The 12,766-nt window shown below is 42.3% G+C and overlaps 1 pseudogene; it reads right to left on the bottom strand.

Moving 5' to 3' along the window:
• Window positions 1-1,142: 1,142 nt before the first annotated feature.
• On the bottom strand, window positions 1,143-11,874 carry LOC138427927 (multiple coagulation factor deficiency protein 2 homolog pseudogene; annotated as a pseudogene).
• Between the last annotated feature and the right edge of the window lie 892 nt (window positions 11,875-12,766).

Raw genomic sequence — 12,766 nt, 5'->3', positions numbered from 1 at the left:
AGCTTTCTTTGTAGTCCGACTGGTCAACCACCAATTAAAAGTTAAGCATAGGGTACCTTTCTGGTGGTCCAGTGGCTAAGACTCCATGTTCCCAATGCAGAGGGCCTGTGTTTGGTCCCTGGACAGGGAACTAGATCCCACATGCTGCAACTGTGACCTGGTGCAGCCAAATAAATAAGTATATAAATAATTTTTTTAAAAGAAGATGCTACAGGAGAAACAGGAGTTAAAAAACCAAGTTGTCCACTTCATTCCTGCCTGGAGTCTAGGGGAAAAGGTGACAAGCCCTCTTTAGGATTAGAGACTCTTGTTCAAGGCCTGGGGGTGAAGGTCAGTCATTGCTGAAACACAGGTAAGCATAGCCTTGAGGTGGGAGGAAAAACCACAGTGTGGGCTCTTACATACTGATAGCTAAAATGAATCTAAAGAAAGCTGAGCTCTGAAGAATTGATGCCTTTGAATTGTGGTGTTGGAGAAGACTCTTGAGAGTCCCTTGCACTGCAAGGAGATCCAACCAGTCCATCCTAAGGGAGATCAGTCCTGGGTGTTCATTTGGAAGGACTGATGTTGGAGCTGAAACTCCAATACTTTGGCCACCTGATGTGGAGAGCTGACTCATTTGAAAAGACCCGGATGCTGGGAAAGATTGAGGGCAGGAGAAGAAGGGGACGACAGAGGATGAGACGGTTGGATGGCATCACTGACACAATAGACATGGGTTTGGGTGGACTCTGGGAGTTGGTGATGGACAGGGAGGCCTGGTGTGCTGTGGTTCATGGGGTCGCAAAGAGTTGGACATGACTGAGCTATGGAACTGAACTGACCAATTATAGAATCCTGGGCCCCCTGAAGTAGAAGCAAAGAGTTCTGATGATTAGACCACCAGGGCAGTCCCTGTCTAATCTTCTTAAAATGTTTCTTGAATCAAGCCTTTGCCCAATAAGAGATTTAATAGTGCTTGGAGACTATAATATATCCCATTTCTACTCCTTTTATTTTTCTTGGTTTCTCTTTCTCACCCTACTGTAACAAACTGCTTCAAGCCTTTATGAAAATATCCGAGTGGTATTTTGGAACTGAATTATTTGGAGTTACTGAAAGTGTTCCATCACATTATAATTTGCATATAAGGAGGAAAGTTATCACCAAATCATGCCTACTTCATGATTTGTAAACTGGGTATAGTCAATGTATCTGTCATTGTATTTTGTCAGTGTCTCTCAAAACACCGTGTATTAAGTTGATCAGTTCATATTCTCTCGTTGGTGATAGAGTGGCGGCCTCCCAAATCAGAACCTGAGGCCTGATGTGCCCCTCCCTTCCTGGGGCCCACCTATGTGTTCCATTGAGTCAGGAGCCACTCTGTCGCGGTACCTCTCTGTACCTAGCTGCTGCTATCTCACCAGACTCCTGCTGCCCACCCCCTGCACAAGCCAGCAGGCAGGACCTCCACTCTGGGGGGCACCAGCTTGGGGCCACCTCGGACTGGCTGGTGGGGTCAGAGGTGGGCTGAGCCCACAGCACTCACTGACTCAGACGGTGATCATGCTTGATGGACTAGTCAAGCACCTCTACGTGGCCACAATGGTCTCAGCCACTTGCGTGCCTGGTTCCACCAAGGGCTGGCGGCTGACATTGCTGGCGGGGCCGGGGCATCCATTGGCTGGCGCAACCGTGGGCTCCTCCCCCAAGCAAGCAACAGTTAGTGAACAACCGTCAATTAACTTCCCAGGTGGCGCTAGTGGTAAAGATCCCGCCTAGACTCCATTGAATCCCTGGGTTAGCAAGATCCCCTGGAGGAGGGGACAGCAACCCACTCCAGTATTCTTGCATGGAGAACACCATGGACAGAAGAATCTGGTGGGTTAGGATCCATGGGGTCACAAAAGAGTCAGACACGACTGAAATCGACTTAGCACAGCACAGTTACCCTTAGCAGTCTGGCTTAGCCACTGGATGGTGCCAAAGTGGGTCCCTTCCCCCACTTGTATACAGAAGGAGCCTGAATTTGGACTGAAGGAAGATGGTTTTTTGAGATGCTAGTCTGCCATCTTGGTCTCCTAGCTTTCCGATTAAAGTTATTATTGCTTGTCCCAACAACTGGTTTTCTGATGTATTAGCCTGTTGTGCAACCAGCAGAAGGAACTTGGGCTCAGTAACAGTGGTACCTATTTGTTCCTTTCCTTTTTATGGACGTGAATGATGGCTGTGGAGAGTTCTAGGCCATCAGGCAAATTATTGCTATTACAATCATGCATCTTGAAATAATGGAGCTGTAGTTCTTATGGGGACATCTGTTTCTGGTGGTGACACCTTCCAGATGCTCCATAAAACACGCTTGATCATGCATTCAGTTCTTAATCAGGCCCAGTCTGCCAGGATGGGAGAAGCGGGCCCTGGTTCCTTGGGCTTGGCACCTGCAACACAAAAGTCCCAAGGCAGGCTGCACAGGAAGTGAGTTCTGAGCAGCTGCAGAGGTCTTATGTCAGTGGTACCTCTTTTAGGTAAACCTCTTTCAGCACAGAGAAAACTTCTTATGGTGAATTTGAAATTTTGATCTGTTACCAAATTGGTTCGACCTGCGCCAGTGTCCTAGCACCCACCAACACCCCTTGTCTTGGCCAGGGAAGTTTTTTTTCCATAATATTTGCACAGCCAATAACGAAACTGATGCTAAGACTGGAAGGACACAAGCTTTATTCAATGGCCAAGGATGGAGTAGGAACCTGGTTCACAAATCAACTTCTCAACCAGATTTGGGAAGAGACACCATTTATATAGGAGAGTTGAGGTTAAACAGAGGAACTGGAAGTAGCAGGAGGAACATTTATGACTAATCTGAGAACAGAGGTGTGGTTTGGATGGGAACTGAGGCAATACTCCTTTTCAGTCTTTGTCTGGGCATTTCCAGCTGTTGGCATGGTGATTGTCCATCATCTTAGCGCTGGCGGGTGTGTCACTTAACTTATGCTAATGTATTACAATGAGTGCACAATAAGGCTCAGGGTCTACTAGAAGGCAAATCTTCCACCATCTTAGGCCTTACTAGTTGTAACTGGTTCTGGTTTATTTCTTTGCGGCCTTTCTGAAGATGGCGGGCACAGTGGAGCCCTGCAGTGCCTAGGGCCACCTCAAGGGACCACGTGCTGTAGCTGGATGGCAGATGCAGATGATAGTCTTGTCTGGCGTAGGTGGCTGGCGAGTTAGACCCAGCGCCTTATTTAGTTCTCTGGACACCAGTAAGTGAGCTGAATGTGTTTTCACAACAGTTACAGAATACAGTTCTGTATTCTTACAGAATAATTGTGTGTTAGCTACCTGTGACTATTTTTTGTGGAATTTGTTGGAATGACATTATCATATCCTAATAAGCATAAAACAAGCATATACACAAGATGCATTTACCATCTTTTATGTTAAGATTGTACTTGTATGACCAGACACAACGTTTGCATGTTTTTCTCCGTGTCTATGCCTATGGTGATTTGGTGCCAAATTATAGTGCCTTTTGGGGCCTTCCAGGTGGCTTGGTGGCAAAGAATTCACCTGCCAAGCAAGAGGCACAGGGTTCAGTCCCTGGGTCAGGGAGATTCCCTGGAGGAGGAAATGGCAACCCACTCCAGTATCCTTGCCTGGGAAATCCCTTGGACAGAGGAGCCTGGAGGGCTACAGTCCATGGAGTTGCAAAAATTGGACAGACTTACTGACTAAACAAGGAATACTACCTTTCAATGGATTTCGTTGTCTAGGTACCAGTCAGGGCAAACCTAATCAAAAAAATTTTTTTTCTTTAAATGAAAATTAATAACATAAATTTATTTGATTACTCACTAATAAATACCAGGGTATAAATGTATATATTTAAGAATCATTGGTTTCACTTTCTTCATGGTCTATAATTTGGTTCTGGTATCAGGACTGCTTATCATAAATTCATACTAGATAATGGGTTAAAACTTTAGTGGTAATATTTCAGCCCCAAGACCAACTCTAATAACCCATATGGTTCTTGCTCAGGCAAGGATCTGGAGTTGACTCACATAGTTGCTCTGATTGTTATCTTGCGTTACAAATTGTTCCTCCTCTTTTTTGAGTTCATTTTTCAATCTAAATGAAGGAAGAGATAGTAAAAATCAGTTTTTAGCATATTATTATAGTAATACTTTACAGGTGCACTTTTCCAAAAAAGTCTTTAAAAATTGGAGTACAGTTGATGTACAATATTAGGCAAGTTACAAGTGTACAATATAGTGGTTTGCAATTTTTAAAGGTTATACTCCATTTATTGGGTCTTCCCTGGTGGCTCAGATGGTAAAGTGTCTGCCTACAATGCGAGAGACCCAGGTTCGATCCTTGGGTGAGGAAGATCCTCTGGAGAAGGAAATGGCAACCCACTCCAGTACTCTTGCCTGGAAAATCCCATGGATGGAGGAGCCTGGTAGGCTGCAGTCCATGGGGTCGCAAAGAGTTGAACACAACTGAGTGACTTCACTTTCACTCCATTTATAGTTATCATAAGATATTGGCTATATTTCCTGTGTTGTACTTTATATGCTTGTAGCTTTTTTTTTAAAATCTACATAATAGTTTGTACCTCTTAATCCTGTGCTCCTATATTGCCCTTCTCTGCTTCCCACTGGTAAGCAATTTCTCTATATTAAAAAAAAACATTTCTTATAAGTTTGTTTGTAAAAAGAGGAATTAAGCTAAAATTAAGGTCAATTTTTAAACTGTATTAAAGTGTTTAAAATCACTGTGTTCTGGTCATGGGCCTATGTGGCAATATCCTAAAATTTCACAAGATGGCGAGCATTTCCCTTTAAAGCGGAACTGAAAGGCTTTTACTGGAAAGGCAATATGCTTTTTGGTTCATTGAAACAAGAAATCCAGAATGCTTCCTACCCCTCCTTTTCTTACCTATGCTTGTAGTTCAAAAAGACAAAGCAAAACATCTTATTTTACTTTTTTTTGTACCAAAGATGAAAATAAAAATAAACGTGCTTTTGGTAATTTCTTCTCATTCTTCCTAGTTTTTATTCTAGAGCAACAGGCACAACTTTTCCAGAACCATTTTGATTACAAAGATCAAAGTTTTATTAACTTGATAAAGAAATTACTAACTGAAAGCATCAAGAGTCTGAGCTTGCCATGAGTCCAAGTGAGGCCAAGTCATTTTATTCCCGAGCAATCTTTCATGTTCTCATCTTGTCCAAATCTAAATATTATCTAAACCAACCTGTGGCTTCTAGTGTTTTAACACAAAAATCCTGCCCAGAACTCAGAGGCTACCATATGGAAAAGACCCTGGGGATACTTAATTCTGTTCTTTAATTGTTAAAGAAATTAACTCTTGAAGCAAATATTTTAAAGTTTTTTGAGAAAACAAGAGTAGGAAATAGGGCTATAACCCATGACTATAGGCCTTCTGTCAATTTTTCCACCCTACTCCGAGGCCCTGCTTTCTGGTAGCTCAGCTAACAAAGAATTCACCTACAATGCAGGAGACCCTGGTTCTATTCCTGGGTCGGGAAGATCTCCTGGAGAAGAGACGGGCTACCCACTCCAGTATTTTGGCCTGGAGAATTTCATGGACTGTATAGTCCATGGGGTCTCAAAGAGTTGGACAGGACTGAGCGACTTTCACTTTCACTTCAAGGCTCCATAAAGTATTCTTGGACTTTCAAAGGACTGCCTAGACCAGTCAGTAGTGGCCCAATTACCTTGTTGAAATGCTTCCATTTCCATGGGGTTACCTTCTAAACAACACTTCAGATACCTGATCTTCAAACTACTTAACTGATCTTACCCCAGAGAGCAGGAAGCTCCATCTTGAACAGAGGACACTTGGGCTTTGGGGAAGGAGAAACTTTGTGGGAAGTGATACTGACTTAGACTGGGTTGGGATGCTCCAGTTGGGACCTTGGCAGCCTCCAAGTATGTAGCTGGGTTGGGAAATGTTAAAATGATTGGATATATTGGAATCAGAGGCACATGTCACAGTTTTACCCCGTGCTGACCTGACATGCTTTGTACTCTACATAATTAGTAATTAAGTGATCCAAGAGAAATCACTTATCTACTGTGGTCCATCTGAAGTTGGAATTCATGACATCTTAGAAAGTTTCCTATTTCTGAAATGTGATTCCATTTCCTGGGTCATCTTGTAGAAATAGAAAGAACACTAATTTAGCTATGTGCTCTGTAGAGAGTTGCATAATTTTTCTTAACCCCTGTTTTAATCTGCTAATTCTGCACTGTAATAATTCCTAACAGCTAATATCTCAGGATTGTGTAACAATTGATTTAAAAAGTGAAACAATTGGAGTGAATTAATTATAGACAGCAAAAGGACATATGAGTGTAAGAAATGATTCTGCTTTTAATTAGTCTTTTTCCCCCAAAAAATCCAGTATAGAGAATTATCTTATATGCATAGTAAAAGTCTTGCTCAAGGGTAGAGACCTTGTCAATAAATACTTTCATAGTCCCAAAGCCTTGTGCAGTGCTTGGTGTAGGTATAAATATGCTCAATAAATTTATTTAAAAAAATAGATATGTGAGGCTTCTCCTATTAAGCTTACCATATCCAGGGAAGCTATAATAAGTTATTTAGCAATACTGCTGGTTCAAATCGTTTTGTCTTGGAGAGAGTTAAATGAATAGAAAAATTCATGGACACTAACAATCATTGGAACTTCTTTGACTCTTTCTGGTTAAAATGGAACAGGGAAAATGTGAACTGATGTATAAAGTTTACCAGTTAATTCTTTCTGGAAGCATTTAGGTGGTTGGGTAGATACTATGTGACAGGCACTTTCAGCAGCTACTGTGTGCATGGACTTGCTCCAAGCATCATGGGAGATTTTCAGTGTTGTTAATGTTATTGAATTGTAAGACACAGTCCCTGTTTTGTAAGCGGTGGAGGTCTCACTGAAGAAAGGCAGAGTATACATATTCTTACATCTTGGATGAAAGAATCATAACTTTTAAGAAGCAGCTCATACTCTAAAGTGAAGCTATAATTGGTGATTGAACATAGTGAAATCTTAAAAGAAGTGATGATATAAATTGGTCATGGAGGACAGGAAAGGAAATTTCAGATGGGTGAAACTATCCTGAACTCTGGACAAGTAGATTGGCAAAGAGACTGAGTAGATGGAGCAAAGGGCTTTAAATGATTTGGTAAAGTTGGGGCTTGGGTTGATATGAAGTTGAAGTTGGCATTTAGAAAGTAATCTGAATACTGAGTTAAAAAATTTTAATTTGATTAGGTAGAAATATTTTTTTTTTCTAATTGCAGGGTCAACATATATTCTTTCTCTTTAGTTACCCATTTAAAACTTTTATTTATTTATTTTTAAAATTTATTCATTTTAATTGGAAGCTAATTACTTTAAAAATTTATCTATTTTTAATTGAAGGATAATTGCTTTACAGTATTGCATTGGTTTCTACCAAACAGCAACATGATTACATAGAAATTTGAGCAAGAAGATGTGATAAAATAATGTGAGTACAGATGATATTTGACAGAAATTATGCAGGAGTTCTCAAAAATGGTTTGGAATATTATCAGGATGGAGCTCAAAAGGTGCTGGAGGTCTCCATTTCTAGACAGAGCATTTTGAGGGTCCAGACAACCACTACAGCCATGGAGGTGCAGAGAAGTGTGATGATGTTCAGTTCATTTCAGTCGCTCAGTCATGTCTGACTCTTTGCGACCCCATGAACCACAGCACGCTAGGCCTCCCTGTCCATCCCCAACTCCCAGAGTCCCCCCAAGCCCATGTCCATCGAGTTGGTGATGCCATCCAACCATCTCAACCTCTGTTGTCCCCTTCTCCTCCTGCCCTCAATCTTTCCCAGCATCTGGATCTTTTCCAATGAGTCAGCTCTTCACATGAGGTGGCCAAAGTATTGGAGTTTCAGCTTCAGCATCAGTCCTTCCAGTGAACACCCAGGACTGATCTCCTTTAGGATGGACTGGTTGGACCTCCTCGTAGCCCAAGGGACTCTCAAGAGTCTTCTCCAACACCACAGTTCAAAAGTATCAATTCTTTGGCACTCAGCATTCTTTATAGTCCAACTCTTACATCCATACATGACCACTGGAAAAACCATAGCCTTGGCTAGATAGATCTTTGTTGTCAAAGTAATGTCTCTGCTTTTTAATATGCTATCTAGGTTGGTCATAACTTTCCTTCCAAGGAGTAAGCGTCTTTTAATTTCATGGCTGCAGTCACCATCTGCAGTGATTTTGGAGCCCAGAAAAATAAAATCAGCCACTGTTTCCACTGTTTCCCCATCTATTTGCCATGAAGTGATGGGACTGGATGCGATGATCTTAGTTTTCTGAATGTTGAGCTTTAAGCCAGCTTTTCACTCTCCTCTTTCACTTTCATGTTTGATGATGAAGTTTGATGATGAAGTTTGATGATGAAGGAACCAGAATTAGTTGGACAGGCCCAAAGAAGCCAATGGAGGAGAAATACTTTAAAAAGAAGGAATAAATAAGATTTAATTGAGAAGGTGGGAAATTTCCCCCGAGTGGTCTCTGGATTGATTAACAGGATTTCCTGTTGCTGCTGCTGCTAAGTCTCTTCAGTCGTGTCCGACTCTGTGTGACCCCATAGATGGTAGCCCACCAGGCTCCCCCGTCCCTGGGATTCTCCAGACAAGAACACTGGAGTGGGTTGCCATTTCCTTCTCCAATGCATGAAACTGAAAAGTGAAAGTGCAGTCGCTTAGTTGTGTCCGACTCTTAGTGACCTCGTGGACTGCAGCCTACCAGGCTCTTCTGTCCATGGGATTTTCCAGGCAAGAATACTGGAGTGGGGTGCCATTGCCTTCTCTGGAGGATTTCCTAGTTGGCCCTAATTAAGAGAGCGGTTTTGACTGAGTGATACTAATACTTAACTTACTTTACTTGGAAGAAAGCAGACAATGGTGTGGGAAATTTCAGTAATGAGGAAAGAGATGCTCTATTTGAGTACTTAAATGGAGGTGGGCAAGGTCTGAATGACTTAAGTGGGGGCTGGATTAACTGGAAAAATTGTGTGGAAGGGGAATAAAGATACCTAGGATCTGGGACAGTTTGCAGAGTGAAGGCAGAATGAGGTACAGGGATGAAAATAGGGACCTTGGGCCATGGTGTTTGTCCTGAATTCTGAGGTTCTTAGCCCCTTCCTCCATTCTACTCCCAGTAATCCTGCAACTAAGTAAGGGAATATTGTAGGATTTTTTTTCCATAGAGAAACTAAATCGGTCTAGAGAAAAGACTTCCACATACTGACATTTAGATGGAAAGTGTCTACCAAGCTGTTAGTACAATGAAAGAAAAAAAATATCTCAAGGCACAAGGATCACAAAGCTTGGTGCTGAGATTCAAAACCTTGAAAATTCTGAGAGAGAGAGAGAGAGAGAGAGAGAGAGAGAGAGAGAGAGAGAGAGAGAGAGAGGAGTGCCTGCATGCCTGTGAGTGATCTAACCATCTGTAAAGATTTTGAGTCAGAAAACTTTCCGAGTGGACAAGAGCAAATTGGATGCCAACAAACACATTTCATAAAATTTAGGGGAAATAATGATCAAACTAAATTAGGCATCTTTGATCATAAATGTTACTTATTATGCCTCTTGATCTGTGCCCTGGTTTTCGAGTTACCAGGATAAACTGGAGGTGGTTTCACACGAGTTCCCATCGAGCTATCTTATTTACTTATTTACTTACTGGTCACATGGCTTGTGAAATTTTAATCCTCCAACCAGGGATCAAACCTGGGCCCCTGGCAGTGAGAGTATGGAGTCCTAACCACTGGACTGCCAGGGAATTCTCAGACCTATCTGATTTAGAGGTGGCATCTGGTTGTTTAATAGTTAAGAAATCAGACTCTGGAGCCAGTCCATCAATTCAAAGCCCAGCTCTGGTGCTTATTAGCCATGTGACTTTGGGCATGTCAGTTAGTCTCTGGAACTCTATATTTTCATCTGTTAAATGTAATGACTTGCTACAGTACTTACTTCATTGGGATATTATGCATCTAGAATGAATTAATGTGTCAGTTTAAGGTCAGTTTAGTTTAGTCATTCAGTAGTGTCTGACTCTGCGACCCCATGGACTGTAGCATGCCAGGCTTCCCTGTCCATCACCAACTCCTGGAGCTTGCTCAAACTCATGTCCATCAAGTCGATGATGACATCCAACCATCTCATCCTCTGCCATCCCCTTCTCTTCCAGCCTTCAACTGAGTATAAATGTTGACTATATTTCCAAATGGTCATCTGAATTAAATTTGCCCATTCCTGTCCATTTTAGTTCACTGATTCCTATGATGTTGATATTTACTCTTGCCACCTCCTGCTTGATCATATCCAATTTACCTTGATTTATGGGCCAAACATTCCAGGTTCCTATGCAGTATTGTTCTTTACAGCATCGGACTTTACTTTCACTCCCAGATACATCCACAGTTCAGTTAACTTCAGTCACTTAGTTGTGTCCGACTCTTTGCAACCTCATGAACTGAAGCACGCCAGGCCTCGCTGTCCATCACCAACTCCCAGAGTTTACTCAAACTCATCTCCATTGAGTTGGTGATGCCATCCAATCATCCTCTGTCATCCCCTTCTCCTCCTGCCTTCAATCTTTCCTAGCATCAGGGTCTTTTCAAATGAGTCAGCTCTTCCCATCAGGTGGCCAAAGTATTGGAGTTTCAGCTTCAACATCAGTCCTTCCAATGAACACTCAGGACTGATCTCCTTTAGGATGGACTGGTTGGATCTCCTTGCAGTGCAAGGGACTCTCAAGAGTCTTCTCCAACACCACAGTTCAAAAGCTTCAATTCTTTGGCACTCAGCTTTCTTTATAGTCCAACTCTCACATCCATACATGACCACTAGAAAAACCATAGCTTTGACTAGTCAGACCTTTGTTGGCAAAGTAATGTCTCTGCTTTTTAGTCAGCTGTCTAGGTTGGTCATAACTTTCCTTCCAAGGAGTAAGCTTCTTTTTATTTCATGGCTGCAGTCACCATCTGCAGTGATTTTGGAACCCCCTCCCCAAAAAAGTCTGACACTGTTTCCAGTGTTTCTCCATCTATTTCCCATGAAGTGATGGGACTGGATGCCATGATCTTAGTTTTCTGAATGTTGAGCTTTAGGCCAACTTTTTCACTCTCTTCTTTCATTTTCATCAAGAGGCTCTTTAGTTCTTCTTCACTTTCGGACATAAGGGTGGTGTCATCTGCATATCTGAGGTTATTGATCTTTCTCCTGGCAATCTTGATTCCAGCTTGTGCTTCCTCCAGCCCAGCGTTTCTCGTGATGTACTCTGCATATAAATTAAATAAGCACGGTGACAATATACAGCCTTGATGTACTCCTTTTCCTATTTGGAACCAGTCTGCTGTTCCATGTCCAGTTCTAACTGTTGCTTCCTGACCTGCATATAGGTTTCTCAAGAGGCAGGTCAGGTGGTCTGGTATTCCCATCTCTTTCAGAATTTTCCACAGTTTGTTGTGATCCACACAGTCAAAGGCTTTAGCATAGTCAATAAAGCAGAAATAGATTTTTTTCTAGAACTCTCTTGCTTTTTTGGTGATCCAGTGGATGTTGGCAATTTGATCTCTGGTTCCTCTGCCATGTGTAAAACCAGCTTGAACATCTGGAAGTTCATGGTTCATGTATTTCTGAAGCCTGGCTTGGAGAATTTTGAGCATTACTTTACTGAGTGTCATTTCTGCTTCGGCCCAGCCTCTTCATTCTTTCTGCAACTATTAGCAATTGCCCTCTGCTCTTCCCCAGTATCATTTGCATACCTTTCTCCCTGGGAGGCTCATCTTCCAGTGTCATATCTTTTTGCCTGTTCACACTATTCATTCTGGCATTCTGGCGACAAGAATACTGGGGTGGTTTGCCATTTCCTGCTCTGGTGGACCACTTTTTTACTGACAAAGGTCTGTATAATCAAAGTTATGGATTTTCCAGTAGTCATGTACTGATGTGAGATTTGGACCATAAAGAAGGCTTAGCGCCAAAAAATTGATGCTTTCCAATTGTGATTCTGGAAAAGACTCTTGAGAGTCCCTTGGACAGCAAAGAGATCAAACCAGTCACTCCTCCTAGAGGAAGTCAGCCCTGAATATTCATTGGAAGGACTGATGCTGAAGCTGAAGCTCCAGTACTTTGGCTACCTGGTGGTAAGAGCTGACTCATTGGAAAAGACCCTGATGGTGGGAAAGATTGAAGGCAGGTGGAGAAGAGAGTGACGGAGGGTGAGATGGTTAGATAGCACCACTAACTTAATGAACATGAATTTGAGCAAACTCCAGGAGACAGAGAAGGACAAAGAAGTCTGATGTGTTGCAGCCCATGGGATCACAAAGATTCAGAGATGACTTAGTGAACAACAACAACAACAAAGGAAGGCTCTAAAGGGAGGGGATATATGTATACATAGAGGTGATTCACTCTGTTGTACAGCAGAAACCAACAAAACATTGTAAAGCAATTATACTCCAACATTAAAAAAAAAAAAGATATACAGTTGGGTCTGGGAAGGCTCAGCTTAGGCACTGGAGTCTACAACACTGACAACTATATGAACCTCAGTGAGCACTGCTGGGCTTCCATAGTGGTAGCAAGGGCAATAGGGGCCAGTTACTACTACTCATAGTAGTAACTCAAGGCCCAGCGACCAGGAATCAGGACAGGTGTTGGTGGTGGCCAGAGCTGGTGGTGGGCACAGATTCAGCTGCAGGGGCCAGTTGTG

The sequence above is a fragment of the Ovis canadensis genome, chromosome 22 (assembly GCF_042477335.2).
Source record: "Ovis canadensis isolate MfBH-ARS-UI-01 breed Bighorn chromosome 22, ARS-UI_OviCan_v2, whole genome shotgun sequence".
In the NCBI taxonomy this organism is placed as follows: Eukaryota; Metazoa; Chordata; class Mammalia; order Artiodactyla; family Bovidae; genus Ovis; species Ovis canadensis.
Note: the sequence above shows the minus strand (reverse complement) of the source record. Positions and strands in the feature narration are given on the sequence as shown.